At 54.8% G+C, this 14,699-nt stretch overlaps 1 long non-coding RNA gene and 1 pseudogene across 1 annotated transcript; both read right to left on the bottom strand.

Moving 5' to 3' along the window:
• Positions 1–2,920: 2,920 nt before the first annotated feature.
• On the bottom strand, positions 2,921–2,989 carry LOC119239699 (U4 spliceosomal RNA; annotated as a pseudogene).
• Positions 2,990–7,951: 4,962 nt separating this feature from the next.
• On the bottom strand, positions 7,952–8,444 carry LOC129145403 (uncharacterized). Its single transcript, XR_008550940.1, has 3 exons — positions 8,284–8,444; positions 8,124–8,182; positions 7,952–7,999 (listed from the first exon to the last, which is right to left on the bottom strand). It is a non-coding gene; the product is annotated as an uncharacterized LOC129145403 (long non-coding RNA).
• Positions 8,445–14,699: the final 6,255 nt, after the last annotated feature.

Genomic DNA, 14,699 nt, shown 5'->3' with positions numbered 1-14,699 from the left:
CCCAGCGCTCAACCGCTGCGCCACCGGGGAGGCCCAGCATTTCTATGCTAGCAAAAATGTAACTTTCCAACCTTTCCTTACAAAAAAAAAAAAAAAAAAAAGGCAAGTAGGAAGTGACAGCTTATGCTCCCAATATTAAAAAAATGTATTTAAACACTTGATCCAGAGGATTATCTTTTCTGATTTTTGGTAATACAAGTGATCATAAGTCACAAATTCAATATATTCCTATATTTTCCCTTCAGTGGGGAGAGAACTCGTGCTTGCTGTTAAAGGAATGAATGCATATTCCTGGGCTATTGAAAAATACCTGGGAATTGATCCATGTGAAAAGTAGCCCAAAGGAGTCTGCACCTTCAGAATCTAAGATCGTGTTTTTGGCTTATTCCCAAAGATAAGGTGTCCCTGTATTTGGAAGGAAAGGGTTAGTGGAGTGGTTTTATAAATAAGATGACCTGTTATAGCTGTAACGGAAGTGTCCAGGCAGGAGACGTCAACCCAGTCAGTGCTTTTTACTTACTTGCTCTTTACCTCCAGCATCTTCCCAGCATCCTGCTCTTGATGCTTTCTACAAATAATAATAATAATAAAAAGTCTTTGCAACTGTTTGGATAAAACTAGATGGAATAAAAAGTCAAAAGTGATCAATAAAACAGAAAGTGTTGAAGTAGAGGGGACAAGTGCCCTTGTCCAAAAAGGACAAGTATAGACTATACAGTTCAGAAAATCCAGAATTATCACAGACATTTCAGTGACTTGGGGAGACAGGCACAAGCTCAGCACCTAAAGCTAACAAATGCCTCCATTGCTTTATTCATGTTCCCTCCCTCCATGTTCATAGGGAAGGGGGGAAAGTAATTTTAAAAACATCAAAACTACAAAAAATGCACACTGACCTTAGAAAATAAGATTTTTGAATTTCATCATGATACCTTTTCTCCTATAAAATTTACCTTTTTGCTTTGAAAGCTTTCTTCCCGATGGATTTTCCCTTGCCAGGCAACTTCACTGCCTGGCTCACATTGGAGGCAGCCTTCCTGCAAGGGCCTCGCAGGTGTCTTGACAACTGAGGGGGAGGGTCTGGCTTTCTTGGCGGGAGTTTTGGCCTTAGGAGGTGCTTTCTGTGCAGGGCCTAGTGTTCCTCCCTGGGCAGCTGGGGCTTCACGTGTAGGCTCAGACCCTCCTCTCTGCTTCACAAGGCAACCTTCCCTGCTGACTTGACTGGAGTTTTTTCTGTAAACTTCCTTTCAGGTGGTGGCTCGTCATCCTCAGAGTCGTCTCTTTTTTTGCATAGAACTGGGGTGTAGGCTAGAGGTACAGGGAGGGGGAGGGATGAGAAGATTCAGCAGAGATAGAGCGGGGGACAGAACAGGCAGATTGACCACAGTACACTGCCGAGGGGAGCAGCGGGCGAGGCAGGAGAGGTCTGCTGTGCCATGTGGGTAGCTCCCTGGCCAGGGATCGAACTCATGCTGCAGTGGCTGCGGACAGCTTCATAGTGCTGAGACTTAACCCCTTGCACCACCAGGGAGGCCCCCTCTTCTCCATATCTTTGGACTGATCTTTCTCATCCTCTTTAGTTTCCACAGACTTCTCTTCATTGTCAGGTGGAGTCCCTTGGGCTGCTCTGTCTCACTTGATGTAGCATGTGAGGTTTCCTTCATTCTCTTGTTCTTCTACAATGGAGACAGATTCTTCTGAACTTATACCTGGTTCTGGCTTTTCTTCCTCCCCTTCAGCAAGCTTGTTTGGGAGAGGAGATTCCCTGAGTTGAATTCACAGCTTGAAGAATCGGCATGGTACTATCATCTTCTTTCTCTGCACACCCCCACCCTGGTGCCTCAGTCCTGCAGTTCCTCTCTGCTCTGTCCCTGATGCTTAGCTGTGCCTGGTAGCTTTTGAAACTGCAGCTCTCCAGGCTCAGCTTGTCACCCTGACACCCTAATAACTTTTTGGTAGGTCTTTTGGGTTTTCTATACATAGTATCGTATCATCTGCAAATAACAATAGTTTCACTTATTTTCCAATCTGGTGTCCTTTTATTCCTTATTATTATCTGATGGCTCACGTTAAACCCCCAATATTGAATTAAACAGAATTGGTGACAGTCGATATCTTTGCCTTGTCCCCAATCTTAAAGGGAAAGTTCTCAGTTTTTCTTTGCTAAGTGTTAATATTGGCTGTTAGGTTTATGACATATGGCCTTCGTGATGTTGAGGTAGATTCCTTGTATCCCCATTTTGTTAGGAATTTTTAAAATAAATAGATTTTGAATCTTATCAAATGCCTTCTCTACGCCTATTGATATCACCATGTGGCTTTTCTGTTTCTTCTGTTGATGTAATGATTACATTAATTGATTTGCATATATTGGATCAAACTTCCATTCTGGAATAAATCCCACTTGATCGTGATGTACAATCCTTGTAATGTATTGTTGAACTCAATTTCTAGTATTTTGTTGAGAATTTTTGCATCTTATTCATCAGAGATGTTGATCTGTAGTTTTCTTTATGAGATGCTTGTCTGGTGGGCATCATTGGATGTGTTAGGATGTATTCCCTTTTCAATTTTTTGGAATAGTTTGAATAAAACAAGCAAGGTTCTTCTTTAAATGCTTAATAAAATTCACTCCTTTGCATTGTATCTGTATATCCAGTTTGACTTTATTTTTCAAGATAAAGTTGGTCCTGGGTTCTTGTTTTGGGGGAGGTGTCTTATTTCTGTTTTAAATTTCATATTTGTGATTGGTTTTCTCAAGTTTTCTGTTTCTTTCTGGTTCAGTAAGCTGTGTTGTTCTAAAAATGTATCCATTTCTCTAAGATTATCAAATTTGTTGGCATAGTTACTTGTTCATAATAATCTCTTATTATCCCCTGTATTTCTATGATGTTATCATTTATTTTTCCTCTTTCCTTTGTAATTCAATTAGCAATAATCACACCTCGGATAAACCTCATAGGCTACGATACTGCCACTGCGCAAAGCTTTTCCTTTATAATTCTATTAAAGTTTTCTTTCTTCTTTTCTTTGTGAACCTAGCTACAGATTCATCTATTCATCTCCTCAAAGAACCAACCTGTGGTTTCATTGATTTTTAGTGTAGTCTGTTTCTACTCTCATTTTTATTATTTCCTTCCTTCTACTAATTTTTGGTTTCACTTCTTCTTTTCAAGTTGTTTTGAGTGTGATGCTTAATTGCTTATTGGTGATCTGTCTTGCACCTATCTCTCTTAATACTGTTTGTGCTGTGTCCCATAAGTTCTGATAGGAACCGTCTTTATTTACATGTCATTTGGTTGTAAACATGTGGAGGATGTGAGCACAGAGTGTTTAGTCTTCTGCCATCCTACGGAATTCTATATGTTGCCCTTAGTAAGCTTTAAGTGTAATTAATGGATGTGCCTGCTTCATTCTACTCAAATCACCTCCTCAGTTTTGAGGAGCAGATCTATTTCTATAGTTGCACACTAGGGTCATGATCTCCTTCTGGGTTCTAGCCCCAGTGGCACATGGGGGTGGGGATATAGGGCTGCAGGGAGGAAGGTCACACAAGCTCCCCCTACTATCTGCAGGTGCAGTAGGACTGAACCTTTTGCAGGTACTGGCTCCAGGTTGCCAAAGATCTCAATGCAATCCTCCTGGCCAGGGAAGCACAGACAAAGGACCTTGTCTGGCTTGTTTCTGTCACATCTCCCAAACCTAAGGCTGCATGCCCCGCCCCCTTCCAGGTCCTAGATCCCTACCATAGGCATGTGGTAGTCAAGAATGCAGGCAGGCATGAGCGCTGGGCTGCGAAGCTGCCCGCAGCCTCTGCAGCACCGGTTCGATCCCCGGCCACTGGCAAGGATCCCACATGGCACGACAGACTTCTCCTGCTGCGCCCGCTGCTCCCCTCAGCAGTGTATTTCATCATTCTGCCTGTCTGTTCCCTGCTCTGGCTCTGGTGAATTCTTTCACTCTCCCATGCTTCTGACTGTACCCAGTGCTTGTATGAATAAATAAATCTTTAAAAAAAAAAAAAGAATGCAGGCAGGCATTGGACTCAGATGGCTGGAATTTGAGCCCAGCCTTGTCACCTTGTGACCCTTAGCAAGTCCTTTGGCCTTTAAGCTTTCTTTATCAGGTGTAGATAGAAGCGCGTGTTTTACAGGTACCAGGTGCTCAGTGGTTGCTGTGCACCACGTTTGAGAGGAGGTGGCAGGCAGAATGATCAAGGCAGCATTGTCTATTCATCTTTCTGAGCCTCCGTTTATTCATCTGGAGAATGAGGCGGCCAAGCTGGAGGGTTGCTGTGAGATGAAACAGTCTACATAATGCTGCTGTGGATAGTGGGAATTGGCCACACCCTATCCTGCCCACAGGGAGGACTCACTTAGGAAAGACTCACTTATAAGTGTGGGGAGCTGGTATCCCTGGCCCTGGTATCCCTGGCCCTGGGGCCAGGCCCAGCGTAGTCCTGCAGACTCTGATGGCAGCCATCTTGACTAATGGGCCTCTGGCTGACTCACTTTTCCAGGTGGACCCTTTCTCCTCCTGTTGCAGGTGCTGTCACATCCCCTCTACAGGCCCTACAGGTTTCTTTCCCTATCCTCCTCATAGGGTAGGTACCTCCTCCCCAAGGCCTGCAGTGCTCACTGTGTGTGTGTGTGTGTGTGAACTATATCTTCAGGCAAGGCCTCACATGAGGCTCAAAACAGCCCAGTTTGTGGAGGGCCAGGAAACCGAAGCCCGCTGAGCCTCAGCCTCAGGCTCTGTCACCATCCGTCCCATCCCTATCTCTCCCACATCACCTACAAGGGCTCCCGTGGTAATGGGGGGCCCTCAACAGAACAAGGTTGGCATGACCCGCCCTCTGACAAAAAGCACTAAAGGGGATATTTTGGGCATCATGACATCTGGCGAGCCCTCCTGTACTCCCTGTCCTGAGCTTCACTCAGAAGTGGTAGGTGCTTGGGGAGCGGGCCAGACCCAGATGTATACATGCATCAGGCTGTGTTTTGGAGTGCTGGGGCCGAACCTTCGGAGTGGAAGCAGGGACCCCTCAGGGGAAGAAATAAGAAGCTGCCACCAGCTACAGTCCATCCCTATGTGGTAACCTTCCTGCCGATGCTCTTCGTCCTCTTGGCACTGGCAGCCATCTTCAGCCCTGTGAGCCTGTCACCTGGGTCCTGGGTCCCGTCACTGAGCCTTTGGGGCAGGGCTACCATTGAGTGCCCCCCTACCCCTCAGACCCTAGCCCCTGCACTGGGCTGCCAAATCTCTCATGTCCCTGTGGGACCAAGAACTATAGGAGCTTTGCCTACCTGGGTGTTCTCTAGGATACCACCGAGCTGCCTTCCCCTCCTCCATCACTCCCCCAGGCTGTTAAGGGGCCTTTGGGGTCTGCCTCAATCCCAGACCTCCACAGCCAGGGCAGCCTTTTCAGAGCCTGGCAGGTCCCTGCAGCCCCACACCTTCCCTGGCAGAGGCCACACACTTCAATTTGCATTGTCGCAGCCAGGCCTCACTTTGGCCACCAGCACCCAAGCCCTGTGGTCTGAGGCTCACCACCCCCAAACGACCCCCACCCCACCCTTGACCTCACGGGTTGTCTGGCCCACCTCCTCCTCCTGTCAGCTCTGCTCTGCCATCACCTCACTGTGGGTGACTGTAAATGACAGCACCCCCCCACCTGTGGCTTTGCGTTCCATGGGTGCAGCGGCCCGCCATCAACCGCGGCCTCAAACTATTAATGCAGAGGCCGTTTTGAGAGAAAGAGCTGGCCTTCCCGGAATCATTGTTTTATTTGATTAGTTTTTGCAGTGAATCTCTTGCTGTGCCTAAACTCTAAATTAAACTCTGTTATAGGGTACGGGGGGCAGGAGCAGGAACAGTGGACACAGGGCTCAGCACTAGCCAGTTTCAGGCGTCTGCTGCAGGACTGCAACGCAACCCTGGGGACAAGGGGCCGCAACAGCAATTTTTTATGCCAATGTCTAATTGCTCCTTGTCACCTAACTCTTGCATACCTCCAGAGAATGTTTCTTCCTGAGGAGGACAATGCCTCCAGCTGCACTGGGTCCAGCCTGGAGTAAGGGCATTTCTTTCCCAGCCCTCCTGAGGGAGCCTGGTGCCAGTCTGCTTGGCACAGCTCTCGAGGAGGGGTGATGCCAGGCTCCCATCTTGTCACTTTCTGCTCCACAGTCCTGGGGTGCTTGGCAATCCTCAGGGCCTGACATAGCACCCCCACCTCCACAAGTGGACCCTCACCCCTTCCTCCCTCTCTGTGCCCTGTCAGTGCTCCGCCTATGCATCCTGGCTCTCATCACCCCTCCAAGCCCGGGCCCTGTCGCTGCTGGGTGAGATGGCAGCAGAGGGAAGTGGAGGCAGGGGCCCCTCACCTGGGCCTACATCCTTGTTCTGCCAAGGATTGTGTGCACTGGGGTGGTTCTTGGCCTCAGTTTCCTCATCTGTGCGAGAGAGGTGGCAGCTGCTGCGAGTGGCACGGGGCCTGACCCTGAGTGGGCTTGGGCATGGGGTGGGCGCCTGCCAATAAAGCTCAGGTGGTCTCCCCAGTGTGGGAGACAGGGGTTGCTTTCCTCTGCCCGCCTCTCTCTGTGTCTCGGGAGTCTAGTCCTGGGGTGTCCTTGGAGGGGAGAAGTCCCTTTGCTGAGTGACCTTGGGCTGGTGCCTTGCCCGCTCTGGCTCTGGGGTCTGGACTCACTTCTGGGAGTCGAGGCCTGTCTGTGGAAGCCTGGGCCCAAGGGAGGGGAGGAAGAGAGATTTGGAATTTGAATTTCGGTGGAGGAGTCACCTGGGATAGAGCAAAGGGGCAAAGCCAGGAGGCAGGAATAACTGGAGCACCCCAGAGTGCGTCGCCGCACCGGACCACAGCCAGCTGCCCTAGGGCCACGGGGGAAACTGCGTTGGGGTCTGGCGAACCCAGCTTCTTCCCGTGCCTGAAAGTCTCTGTCACTGCCCTGCCATCCTTTCTGGGGGTCTTGGGGACACAGATGGACTGGACTGGGGTACGTAAGAGCTGTTTGGAGGATTCTGCTTGACCCCTTCCGTGGCAAAAGGAGAAACTCCGCTCCCGACCTTGCTGGCTGGCAGCAGGCCCCCCAGAGAGCCACGCCAGGGGCGGAGGGAGGATGGCTCCCCAGTCCGGGCAGAGGCGGCCCTCGTGCCTCACTGCGGGCGGCCGCTCCCGCGGCGGGGCTCTGGGTCCCCCAGGCCGAGCGGTCTGCAGCAGGCCCGTCGCTTCAGCGCCTGGTGGGAGAATGGGGGCGTCGGGGTCAGGCCCATCACCCCGCTGCAAACCCCTTCCGCCGGAGGCTCCAGCGGGGCGCGAGTGATCAGGGGGCCAGCGACCCCTCAGGCCGCCGCGGTGTCCCAGCCTGACACGCACCAGCACGAGGAGGAACACGCCCAGCAGGAGGCCCAAGACGAGGAGCGCCACAGCGGAGCCAGGCAGCGGAGGGCCGGGGTGATTCAGGACTTCAGGGCGGGGGGTGCCTGGAAGCGAGCAGATGAGTGCTGAGTGGGGGCCCTTCCTCGCCCCCCAGAGCACAGAGCACACATCTGAGGAGGTAAAGCCAGGTCTGCAGAGAATGTCCGGGCTCGGGGTCCTGGCCCAGAAGGTGCCACCTGAGCTGAGAGCTGGAGCTGCTCTGAGGGCACTCGAGAGGAGGCGGGCGGCCAGGCCCCGAGGGCAGCCAGCAGGGGGTGAGGACTGGGCTCAGGGGAAGGGAGGGCTTGCAGGGCTGACCAGCCCGGGAGGCAGCGACTGGTTGGGGGGCACAAGGCCCCCCAACACAAGGGGCACTGAGGCCTGCAAGGGAAGCAGGGAGAGGGGCACTGACCCCAGTCTGGGACGACCGTCTCCACCACCTCCACCGAGAAGCCCTCCGCCTCCCGCAGAGCGCGCAGCCCCTGGCGCAGGCAGTCCTGCAGGAGGGCCCGGGCCGGTGCGGCCCCGAGGAAGGTGGCGCCCACCTTGGCTGTGAGCGGGTCCAGCCTGGCAGGAGAATCATTAGTGGTGTCAGGGGGCTGCACAACCTGGGGAGACTCGGGGAGGTTTTCTCTCCCCGCCTCCTGCGCCAGGCTGCCACCCCGAGTCCCCCAGAGCCCTCGGGACTTACTGGAACCCCTCCACCACCACTTGGCCGAAGGTCTGCAGAGGGCTGAGGGCCGCGGTCAGCTGGGGTCGGGAGAGGACAGAGGGTCACAGCTCTATTGAAAAACCCTCTGGGTTTCTTGCATGAGCCTCCTGCCCCTCCCCACTTCTCCCTGCCACTTCACCCATCTTGTCAGTGTCCCCCGAAGTTCCTGGGACTCAGGGCTGATCTTGTTCTCCAAGGCCTTGGTGAAGGGTCTGTCCAGGATCTGCAGCCGCACCTCACACAATACCAACTCCGCCTTCTCCCCTAGGGCAATGGAGAGGGGTGGGGGGTGGGGGGGTGAGGGAGGGGAGTGGGGGGTTGGGGGAGGGGGCGGGGCGGCAAGCCTGCTGCTTGTCTGTGTCCCATTTGTGAGCTAAGAATGGTTTTTACTCCTCAATGGCTGAAACACATCAGAAGCAGGGGAGTCACGTGTGACACTTGAAAGTGTCAAGCACACTACGTCTGTGCCCGTTGGGTTGCCTGGCCCCAGCCTTGCTGCCCTCTGTGGTGCCTTTCTCGCTACCAGGGAAGAGCTGAGTTGTGTGACCAAGGCCCTAGAGCGTGAAGGAGCCTAAAATATTCCCTACATGGCTGTCTAGCCAAGAAAGGTGTGCCCTGCCCTAACCTCTCTCGTGGAAGAATCATACCCAGCCCAGAGCTGAGCAAGTGAAGGGGGAGGGCCTGCTGGTAACGTGACATATGTTCTTTGGGTTCCATTTTTCCCCACTCCCTGCTCTGTGGGAGAAGTGCTGGGTGTCCCAGCCTTGGTCACAGGCAGTGGACATGAGCAGGGCAGGCCCCCTGTGTCTGTGGACTGACTGTGACTGGCCCAGGGTTTGCAGGTGAGAGGGGGTGTGTCCTCCTGCTGGGGACGGACTCTCTGGAGAGGGTCCCAGTGCAGGATGGTGTCTAAATTTTTTTTTAAGATTTATTTATTTGTTTATACAAGAACTGGGGCACAGGCCAGAGGCGCAGGAGAGTGAGAGGACCCACCAGAGACAGAGCGGGGAACAGAACAGGCATACTGACGAAATACACTGCTGAGGGGAGCAGCGGGCGCGGCAGGAGAGGTCTGCCACGCCATGTGGGATTCTCGCTGGCCTGCCAGGATTGAACCGGCACTGCAGAGGCTATGGAGAGCTTCACAGTGCAGCGCTCAACCACCTGCGCCACAAGGGGAGGGCCTGGTGTCTAATTTTGCCCACCACGCCCAGCAGCTGTGTGTAGAGGTGGGCCAGCCCCTTCACAGCTCTGGGCTGTGCAGCGAAGCCACGGGGACTGAGCTGACCCAAAACCCCGTCACCTGGCTGTTGGACAGATGCCCCTTCTGGGTGACACCAGCCACATCAATCTCTCTAGAGGGTGCTGGGGCACAAGAAGACATTGGGCTGCAGACCTGAATGGGGGAGGCGGAGCACTTCTGCCCCCAAACTTGGTGGAAAACCAAGTATCTGTTGATCCTGTCACTTATGTGACATATACCTGAGATGCTGGGTGCTTAGAGGGTGGCTGCACCATCTAGCCTGTCCGATCCCAGCTTCTTATCTCCATCCAGTTCTCCCTCCGAGGCTCTGTACCCCATCCCCCTCTGTGGCCCCAGCACCAGCACCTGAGCAAATTCAACCCTGGAACTGTGCAGGCCCCCTTCACATGCAGATTTTTTTTTTCAATCCATGGATTCAACCATCCTTGAATGCTGGTTGTCTATTGGTGGAAGCCACAGAGGCGGAACCCATGGATATGAAGGACTGAGGCCGACAATAAGGGATTCGAGTATCCAGATTTCGGTAACCCAATCCTTCTGGATACCAAGGGATGGTGTAGTGAAGTTTTGGGGGTGTCAAAGTTACACATGGGTTTTTGACTGTGTGTGGGGGGTTATCACTCCTAACCCATGTTGTTCAAGGATCAATTGTATCTGTTGTTGAAATTGTCCATTCTCCAGAAGAGGAACATTGAGGTCTGGAGAGATAAAGAGGCTGCAGGCCAAGGATACACGGTCCTCCAGCCCTGACTCACCATTTGCTTTGATGCTGGATTTCTGGAAGGCAGGATCCATTATGTTTTGAGCCAGGTGGCTGGCCAGGCCTTGGAGATGGGTGTGGATGGGGGTCTGAAACTTGTACTCAATGTAAACGCCCACCCACTGGTCCACATCACTAGAACAAGTATGAGGGAGAGCATAGGGTCACAGGTGTCTGTCGGCATGTGTTTCTAGAAGCAGGCATCCAGCCCCCACTTGCACACCTGCAGATGTAGGGGTTCCATCCCTCCTAGGGCAGAGCTTCACTCAGCTGGCAGGTGCTACCTAGGACAAAGTCCTCCTCTGGGTGACCCCGAACCTATGCCTCCTGTCCTGGAGCGGGGTCTCCTCTGCCCTGTCTTGCATTCTGGGAAGCCCTCAGGAGAGGAGCAGGCAGGTTGGGTAGTGGGAGGGGGTCGTGACCCACCTGAAGAGCATCAAGGGCCTTCCCTGGGGCTGCACCTTGTAGAATCCTGACACCACAGGCGTGACCTGTGGGGATGCTACAGGTCAGGGTGGGCATGGGAGCCATCTCTCCTGAGACCCAGGGTCACCAAACTAGGGTGAGATGCATGAAGCATGACACCGATAGCATGTGTCTCTTTTACACGGTACCCTGGGGTGTCCCCCACTCTCCTCACTGCTGGCTGGGGGCAGGGATGTCCAGTTACAGGGCCTGGCCCTCTGCCCCCTTGGACCGAGCTGTCGCCTCCCTCAGACAACCTCCATTCTTCACATGGGGGCCAGGGGGCAGGCCTGAGTGCCCTCCATAGCCACCTTACCCCACAGTGCTATGACTGGGGGCACCCACAATGAGTGCCAGCCAGTGCCTCACCCCCATGCCATGGAAGCCTGCAGCCAAGGGAGGCGAGCTGAGTGTCCCAGGTTCCGAAGGGGGAAAGAGGTTACCTCACCTGTCGGAGGATCTGCTTTCCCAGTAGCACAGAGTGAGCAGAGTCAGGCATGAGGAGTTGGGGCAGGAAGGGCCTCATAACTGTGAAGTGGATGCTGATGAGCTCCTGGGCCAGGTCGGTCAGGTAGGACCCTGTGGGACCCAGATAGAGCAGGAGACTTGGGAGTGTTCTCACCCACCAGCATGGAAGTTGGAACCTTCTACGGCCCACCTGGCATGCCACCTGAGGGAGGGAAGAGGCACTGGGGCAGGGGTTGGCCAGGGCTGAGACCCACCATCAGAGGCAAGGCTGTTCTCATCCAGAGACAGGTTCCCCATCATCTGTCCTGAGGCCTTCACCTGGCGGTACAGAGTCCAGAGGACTTCACTGGCAGAGGGGGCTGGGGCGCAGCCTCCGAACACAAGGGAGGCATTCACAGCCACGGAGCCAGGCCTGTAAACAGAACCACATTCTCACCAGGGGTCCCACGGGGGCACCCCGGAGGCTGCATGAGGACCGGGTAGGTGCATTCAGCTGTGTCCGCTGGGAAGACAGAGGCTGCACAAGGAAGAGCCTCCCTGGGAGGGTCAGAGCTGATCACCTTACCCCTCCAGGCCTCAGCTGCCTCCTTGGTAAAGTGGGGACCGAAAGCTCTTTCCTAGAGGGTCGTATGTGGACCAACGAAGCCGTCGGCAAAGCACAAAGCTCAGGAAAAGTGAGTTCCCTTGGCTCTAATGGAAACGCTGTGAATCCCACCAGGGAGAGGCTGGGTAAGGTTACCCGCCAGGCTATCAGGAAGCCATCTGGACCAGGCTGAGAAACACAACCTTGGCTGCATTACAAGGAGCAGGGGCTCTGGAGAGGGAAAGGTGACAGACCTGAGGAATCTCTGAAAACCTGTGGGAGATGGACCAATGGCCGTATCTTAAGGAGGCACCTGACCTCGGCGCAGGACCACAGGAGTTCATGGGAAGAGACCTGGAAACAAGCAGGCTCAGGATCCAAAATTGCTTTCCTTCAGCCTTCTTTGGAGTACCTGTTTTGTGCTGCACCATCCCTGGGTTGGGGAAACAAAACTTCTGTTCAGATCCAGGAGAGGGAAGTCAAAAGGGAGATTTTAGTTCATTCAAGTGGGAACTTTCTAGCCAATTGGGAGTATGGCTGGAGAGAGGGTGAGAATGAATTCCCCATCCCTGGGGTGAATCAAGGCTCTACATTCCTGCACTGGCAGGAATTTGCCAACAAGAGTCAAGGTTCAGGGCCTCCCTGGCAGCGCAGCGGTTGAGTGCTGAGCTGTGAAGCTGCCCGCAGCCTCTGCAGCACCAGTTTGATTCCCGGCCTCGGCGAGGATCCCACATGGCGCGCAGACCTCCCCTGCCGCCCGCTGCTCCCCTCAGCAGTGTCCTTCGGTCCTTCTGCCTGCTCTGCTCCCCGCTCTGGCTCAGGTGAATTCTCTCACCCTCCCGCGCTTCTGACTGGACCCAGTGCTTGTATAAATAAATAAATAAATCTCTTAAAAAAAAAAAAAAGAGTCAAGGATCACCCTTATAACCCAAGTGGAGCTGTGCTAATTTGGACCTTCGGGTCCCAACCCAGGAATTTGCATCTGTTCACATGTTGCTTACAGGAAGGACCCTGGCCCAGAAATGCCCTGACGCTTTTGCTCTCCCTGCCTTTCCACCACAGCCAGATGCTGCCTGGCACCTCTGCCCAAACCCTGTAGCTGGACTTGGGGCTCAGAGCAGGCAGGATGTCACCTAAGGTCACGCAACACAGCCAGGGACAGAACCAAATGTGAGCCTCCTGCCTGCCCATCCAGAGCTCTTCCTATCTCCTCCCCAATCGCCCCCCACCCCGGGTGTCCTGGACATGGCGGTGGCTGGACAGGGCTGAGCAGCCGGAGAGTGGTCTCGTGGCTAAGAAGGCACAGGCCTCTGGCAGGCGGGTGCCGGGCCCTGAGAGCTGAGCTCACTCACCTAAAGAGCAGGATGCTGATGCCCTGGAAGCTGGAGAAGGCCTCGTGGTACATGCGCTGGAGCTGAGAACAGGCAGGGCATTGAGGGCTGTGATGGGCACCCCCTCTTCTCCATAGCACCAGCTCCTGCCACCCTGGCCAGCGCCCCTCTCTGCCTCCCCCTGCCTGCCTGTGTCCACCCTCATTAACAACAGCCCGGCCCCCACGATGACCTCCTAAGTGACCGCCTACATGGTCCTGGCAGCCCAAGTCGTCCTGCCCCCTCGGCAGCCAGACATAACCCGCCATCACCCCACTGAAGACAGCACCCCCACTCCAACTGTCCCACACACAAACCGCTTTCCCAGGCCTGGCCTTCTCTGTTTCCTTGAAAATCACTCTCCAGTCCAGTCACGCCGCATCCCCACAGCGGCCACTCTGAGCCACGCCCGACCTCTCACCCTGATAACAGCCCCTTCGCCCTGCTGGCTCCCCTTCCGCCTCCCCATGCCCCTGGCCCACCTGCTCAGGGTCCCCGCACATGCTGTTCCTCTGGCTGGCCTGCGCCTCCCCACTTCCTCTGGCTGCCTTGTCATCCGGTTAAAGGGTCCCTTTCTCAGAAAGGGGTTCTCTGAGCACCCCTTCATCCCGCCAGTCTAAATAAGCCCTCTGCTTCTCCTGTCTGCTTCTTTAGCTTCTCTTGATGCTATTAAGTCTGGGCTTGTTTGCTCACGCCTTTTACAGCTGCCTCCTCCTCCACACGGCAGGCTCCTTGGGAGCTCTGCGCCGTGGTGCCCACGTCCCCCAGCTGCCCGGGTGTGTGGACAGTGAATCAGCTGGAAGAGGAACAGAGCCTCAGACTGAGCGCCCCTGGTCACAGGCAAGAGCTGGCACGTGTGGCCCTGTGTGCTCTCGCAGACGCTCCAGATCTGAGGGATCTGAGGGAACTGAGTCTGGCCTCTGTGGGCAGAGAAATATGCCAGGTGGCCACACATGACTCCTGTCCCGTTCTCCGGGGGACAAGGTCTCCCCGGGAAGAGGCCTCCTCCTGCCCCAGCGCTCCTTTCCTGTGGGAGCAGCCCAGAGAAATGGAGCTCACTTTTCTACTTCTTAGGCCCCCATTTGCTTCCCGGCCCTGAGGGGAGAGAGGCCCAGGGAGGGTGTTCATTCATTCATTCATTCATTCACCACCCCCTGAGCCCTCCCCGCTGTCTGGGGGAGTGGCCCCTGGGAAAGGCACAGGGAGGGAGGTGGATGGGGAGGGAATGGAGTGCAGGGCGCAGGGAGTCTTCCGTGAGGCGGCCTTCAGCAGCCAGAAAGGGCCGAGGAGGGCCGGGGTGGGGGCGGGAGAAGAGCACACACCACCCTCAGGGCTCAGGAGAGGGGTGGGCCCGAGAGTGTAGACAGTACTGGGGTGGGGGCCGCCTCCAGCAGGCGGGGGAGACGCCGCACCTGGCCCCGGATGTTCTTGCTCAGCAGCCGGTGCTCCAGGGAGGCCGCGCTCCTGAGTGTCTCTGAGAAGCCTTCGTTGGTGACTGTGAAGGCCACGCAGCGGGTGGCGTGACGGGGTCCTGGGAAGGCGGATCCTGAGTCCTGCGGGGAGATGGCCTGGCCAGGAGGAGCTGGGGGAGACCACTGGGCCGGGGCAGCACCCCCGGGGGCACTTGGGGCGCCAGAGGGAGGGC

Source organism: Talpa occidentalis, unplaced genomic scaffold (assembly GCF_014898055.3).
Source record: "Talpa occidentalis isolate TD23 unplaced genomic scaffold, MPIMG_talOcc4v2.1 talOcc4.11, whole genome shotgun sequence".
Lineage (NCBI taxonomy): Eukaryota > Metazoa > Chordata > Mammalia > Eulipotyphla > Talpidae > Talpa > Talpa occidentalis.
The sequence above is the reverse complement of the archived record's forward strand: the minus strand, read 5'-3'. Positions and strand labels throughout refer to the sequence as shown.